At 37.5% G+C, this 6,268-nt stretch overlaps 1 protein-coding gene across 1 annotated transcript in view; it reads left to right on the top strand.

Moving 5' to 3' along the window:
* LOC101849200 overlaps positions 1–6,268 on the top strand; it is a 46,994-nt gene that overhangs the window by 9,812 nt on the left and 30,914 nt on the right. The gene's annotated exons all lie outside the window — the stretch shown is intronic.

Here is a 6,268-nt window from a genome sequence, read left to right as displayed (position 1 = left end):
TCTCTCTCTCTCTCTCTCCAGTACATCTTTGAGTAAAGACAATCCCACAAAGCTTAAACCCAGACACCATTGCTCACATTGATGAATTCACACAATCATAAATTCTAACAGAACAGAACAGCATGAATAAACGGTACTGAGAGAACATAATAGATACTGAGAGAACATAATAATAATTATTTGTATTGGGAATGTCGGAAATTACAGGTTGAAGCTGGACTGAAACAAATGCGTTTTAAGTGCTGATTTAAATTTTGATAAATTGGTGGACTCTCGTTGATGAGCTGGTAAAGCGTTCCACAAGGAGGGGGCGTGGTGTGAAAAAGCTTTCCCTCCGAGTCTCTGACTTTTGCTTTGAACTGTTCTTATTTAGGATAAGTTGTTTACCTACTCCGTCCCCGGCCCATTCACCCACTTCCCCCTCCCCATTCTTTTCCAGTATGTCTTGTTCCACACCTTTGAATTTATGGTGTGTACAATCACCACAGCTGAATAGAGAGAGAATCAATCTATACTTGATCTATCATATATATTTGGCAACTTGGGAACACATGACATGTGTCACTTTTTTCTCACCATTTATTGCTCCATTCCAGTAGAGTGTAAATATAGTAGGTGAATGACTTTCAGTTGATCTTAATGTACCGATCATTCCTTTCATCGAAAGGAGCCCAGCTAGTAATAAGATAATGTCACAGTGTAGAATCTGATGCTCTCTGAACATTCCACAGAGCGACACACAGTCAAGCAGAGAAAAGTAACCGATAATGGAACTACTGCTTCCTGTTTATTAAGCTAGCCTTCCCGGTTATACGACAAAATCAACACCTCTTAAAGGTCAATTAATTTTCCTCTTTATTTGTATCATGAATCCTCGTTCAGTTAAGGGAGGATCATTTATCGTTTATTTTATTTTACATCAGCACGTACACTTCCTTTCTGTTTTAAGCAAGGAACCCCATTTACGACCTAGCTTACTTAAAAGTTCATTTCCTGATAACACAAGCACAATAAATGAAGAATATAAGCATAATTGAGGAGAATTATTAATTTGACCTTCTCCATTGATTAAGTCATTACTGTTGAAGATGAAACGCGTACATGATATAATTCATTGAATCAAAATATTCGACTCACGGGGTGAAATCAGAACATTCGAATCAACAGGTGGTTGGCAGGTGCTCTGGTGTGGTTTGTTCCTTTTCTATTAAACAGCTATTGTTCCCTTCTATCCACCTTTTTTTTCCTGTGTATATTATTATTATTACTCAGAGGAAGTTGAGGTTGTTTCAGGATGCTCTCATGTCTGCTGGGGTAATAGTATAGATTGTGAAGCAAATGGAGCTTGCTGTTGAGCAGGGATTTGCGCTCAGAAATAAATGCTATCTATTAATATTTTATTATTTTTTAATTTATTTTTTAATTATTTTTTTAAAAACTTTCTATCAACATTTTTCAGTTGTTGGTTTTTGGTTGTTGTTGTTGGGTTTTTTGTTTGTTTGTTTTTGTTGTTGTTTGTTGTTGTGTTTTTTTGGGGGGGGTTGCGTTCCCCTTTCAGATATCAGGGGTAGTTGACTGCTCATTCTTCAACTTGTAGAGCAGTTGATTTGTTATGTATTATGTGACCGACTTTTCCTTGTGTGGTCTCATTTCTGCCTGGTTTGTTGACTCACTATCAGAACATGTCCAATAAGTCGGCCTTCACTGTTGTCCAGCTCAGATTGTAAAGAAAGATTATGCTAATGAATAGCGGACATAGTCAATGTGGGAACATTCAATCTAATCGTGATTTGTTTCCCGTTAAAACACACACCAAAAAAATAGTAAGAAAACCCAATGAATACATTCAATTTATTAATTCGGGTATGGAGAAATAAGAAGATAGAAAGATGACGATGACGGATGATGATGATGATGATGATGATGATGATGATGATGATGATGATGATGATGAACAAACATCAAACAACCTGAAAAGAAATGTGCTTTAATATTAACCTTAAATTTGTGGGGCGTATGTCCCCCCTCCCCCCCCCCCAAAAAAAAACACTCAAAAAGTAATGGAATAAAAGAAAGAAATAGTTGCCTGTTTTGCCCCTACATGCAAAATATAAAAAGCGTATTAAAATAAAAGTCTAATGGCCAACGGTGGTAAAGAAAGAATGACGCGCGACTTACACATTTTAAAAAAAATGGAACTTTAACACGGCCAGCTGAAAAAAGGTGGAACCTTGAGGGGTCTTTGGGATAAGAATTAAAGTCAACAAGTACAAGTAGTTCCTCGTAAACCTTTTCAAGAAAGAGAAAAAAATCGTCTCAGTCTTTTAAAAGTTGAACATAAGAAATGCAAATGCTTTTTCGTTTCCGACATTTAGAACTTGAATTTCTGCAAAATATTTCTTTAGCACATGCAACCGATACCAAAAAATTAGAAAATGTGATAAAGACACAGTCAAAAGTCTGGGCTTGATATATCTGAAGAGCTGGCCGACGAAATAGTTCTCAGTCCTACAAAGGGCAAGTGACGCAACACTCTCGCTGTCGAGGTTTCTGTCCAGTTTGTTAGTCACAAATGTGAAGCAACGGGGTAAAACCAGGCTCTCGTTAAAATAATGAACTTGGAAAAAAAAGGCGATCTTCCTTGTGTTTGGCAATTTGTATCAAATTTTTTTTTTCGTTAAATATCTTTCTTGTCCATTTAAAACATATTTCTGTGTGGATTTCACTGAAAAACATTGATTAAAGGCGAAAGCATTGTAAATTGTTTTGTTTCCTGGAGCTCTCCAGCTGAAGAATTCATCAAACTTTGGCAGCCAATTTCTCTCTATTTTTACCTATGAAACCTAGCGACATATATGTTTAATCATTTGACTGAAAGCTTGACATACTTTAAGATTATACCAATAACTCCATATATCCAAAATTTGACGAACGCCTGGTTCCACCGGGTCGTGACTCAAATGAGCTCTGGCAGAGCAGTGGCGTGTTTTCCTCTCCACGCACCACGCGTTTCTTCACTCTGTCAAGTCATCGGAAATTCCTGTCACCCAAAATAGCTATCCGAAACCCCGATGTGTGAAGCTCTTTTCCAAATAAGCTGCTCGTGTAGGTGTTCTTCTCTGTCTACCGTAAAACAAAAGCGAAAGAGGAACGAGGAGGACGGACAAGTTGTAAACAAGAAGAAGGTACGGTGTTTGGGTCTGAAAAAGGACACTTTTGTTTTATAAAAACCTCGGTTTACTTGAAAACACAAAGGTTAGAAAAAAAGCCGCAGAATTAAAGACAGAAAAAAAATCGAAGTATGTATGAGCGAGAAACAAGAAGGACACATAAGTTAGTAACACAAAGACATACAGAGAGTTTAAGTTTACACCACTCGGCAATCTCTTTTACAAGGTTAATAGTCCAAGAATTGTTTTTGGATATTTATATTGACTTAGAAAGCCACCAAGAGATACAAAGATAGCTTCAAATACATGCACATATTAATTGAAAATTATGGCAATTTAAAGATGTTCAAATAAATAAAATCAAATAAATGGTTACCGTACTAAAGTAAATACCTAAGATTTCACTAAACCTCCAGATATCGTCTAGTCGTCTGAAATTATCTTTCATTAAAACTATTGCTCAGAGGAAACATAATAGTTTGTTTTTTTTTCAACCATGAGTAAAAATTGTCTGTATAAATATATCTGGATCTATCACTTTCAAACCCGGTTCAATTGACGGACATCAATAAATCATTTCGCAAAAATGAAAGCAACATGCTTTATGTTGTCTTTTCCCTACGGAATGAAAAAAACGGGGTGTGGGTGGATGTGGTTGGTTTGTTTTTGTATATTTTGTCGTGCAATCCCTGAAATGACCTTAGGTCGGACAAAAAAACTCTTCCGGAAGTTGTCTTTAACGCCACATCTGCAGCGAGAAAGGGGAGATAACTAGTTTCCGTTACCTTGCTAAATATACATGAAAACAACCTACGTCAAACACGAGGTCTGGTGTGTGGGTGTGGAATCAAACTAAACTAGATATAAAAGGATCTCGTGATTTTTGTTCGATTTGTTAAAAGTTAATTCGTTTGCGCCGTTTTTTAGATTAAGAAGAGGTAACTATATTTATCCGGGCGACACATACATGGCTTCAAGTTCAATAACAAATATCTACGTTTGTTTATGTCAGCGTATAATCAATGGGCTATGCACAGTTGACCTTGGAGTCTCAAAGTATCTGCTCAATTGGATAGATCGATTGACAGATAAATGGATAGAGAGCCAATCCACTGTATCTATCTATCAATCTATCTAAAGATAGATAGATAGATAGATAGATAGATAGATAGATAGATAGATAGATAGATAGATAGATAGATAGATAGATAGATAGATAGATAGATTGGCAGATAGACAGATAAAGAGACAGGGGAAGGCATATAGAGAGAAAAGGAGAGAAAAGGAGAGATAAAGACAGACAGCCAATCGACCACACACTGAATCGAAGGCACATATCAAGCAGTCAGGTAATAAGAAAGACAAGCTGGAGAAAGAGAGAGAGAGGCAGAAAGAGAGAGTGGGGGGAGATAGAGAGAGAGAGAGAGAGAGAGAGAGAGAGAGAGAGAGAGAGAAGAGGTGAGGGAGAAGGGGGCAGGAACGGAATGTTTTCGAGTTCCCTTTGCGTGGTCCTATATCCTTGCCAGGCAAAGTGCCCTCAAAATCCATTCACATTCCCAGCAAAGGGTCAACAGAAACTCGCACCCAAAACGTGTAATTAATTCAATTAGCTCACACTAGATCACATCGCGGCCACTCTCGGTCCTATTTGGTCAAACAACAAGGCCAGGTCTAAAGCCTACAAATTACGTCCTGGTTGTTGACGGAGAGTGGACAGCGTCAAGTGAGTTGGTGAAGCCAGGTCGCTCGAATGAAAGACTTCCCCTCTGTCCTGGAAAAACACGGGCACGAGCACTCACCCACACGTGCACGTCACTTTCGTATACTCACCACCAACTACATGTAGCATTGACTGTGTAAAGGAAACCCAAAAAATAACTTCATTTGAATTGCGCGAACATGATAGGATTTGAAATGAAGCCGGCCTAGGTGAACATACAAAATAGAGATAGAAATTCATCAACCCAACCCACTTTCACCCCTTCCCCCCTTCTGGAAAAAACCCAAAGAAACGGAAGAAATAAATTAATGTTTTCATTGCTAAAGTAAAACATCCTGAAAGACTTTACCACTCATCCGACCTGTAACGTATTAGAAAAATCGTTGTCATTTCTATTGTTATCAAAATACAATTATTATTGTAACAATAACGTATGAAATTATGACAACAACAATTTCTGGAGTTTGCCTATGTCATTAAAAAGAAACTCGGGCAAGTAAACACTTTAGCATACACACAAAATGGCGCCTTGTTATTTGTGCGAATGATAATTTTATCAAATCATTTCAAAGGATAGCAAACTTTGCTGATTTATTTATTTATCTTCTTTCTAAATTTTTCATCCACTTATTTATATATTAAACATATGTTTATTTATTTATTTACGTAAAAGTATGTCTGTGTCAGTGTTTGTATGTAAAGGCGTGCGTGGGTAAATGTGTGTATGTATGTGTGTGTGCGTGTGCGTGAATATGTGTGCGTGTATGTGTTTGTGTGTGTTCGTGTGTGTGTGTGTGTGTGTGTGTGTGTGTGTGTGTGTGTGTGTGTGTGTGTGTGTGTGTGTGTGCGGTAAAAGTTATAAAACACCCTACAAGTGGTATGTTGAAGAGAAAATAATGTTTTCCATGCTCTAAACGTAAAATATTTTACACATGATAATGATCACTAGTTTTTGGGACACCTGAATAGACATAAAGGTCTTGAGCATCTAGCTCTCACTGGCATAATATCTGAAGGCAAACATGGCAGGGGAAGGCCCGGAGCAACCTATTTAGGGAACCTAAACAAACAGGTAACGATTAAAGATCAGGGAAACTAGCTTTATTAAGAGAATCCGAGCAAAGGAATGATGGAGAACCATGACCGCCGATGTCTGTCTCAGATCTGGCACTGGAGGAATGAATGATTTCTCACTATAATATAATGACGTAATGAATAAATAAGGTAACTAAACTCGGTCTGGACAATCTAGCCCTACATCGGTCACAGTTTAGGCTTCTTTGCTATCAGTTACCAAGTCTGTGCATAACGATTGATATGACAACACCTCTTCAACGTTCCTATAATCTAAATCTATCGTATAATAATAATAATAATA

The sequence above is a fragment of the Aplysia californica genome, unplaced genomic scaffold (assembly GCF_000002075.1).
Source record: "Aplysia californica isolate F4 #8 unplaced genomic scaffold, AplCal3.0 scaffold00124, whole genome shotgun sequence".
Taxonomy (NCBI): Eukaryota; Metazoa; Mollusca; class Gastropoda; order Aplysiida; family Aplysiidae; genus Aplysia; species Aplysia californica.
Note: the sequence above shows the minus strand (reverse complement) of the source record. Positions and strands in the feature narration are given on the sequence as shown.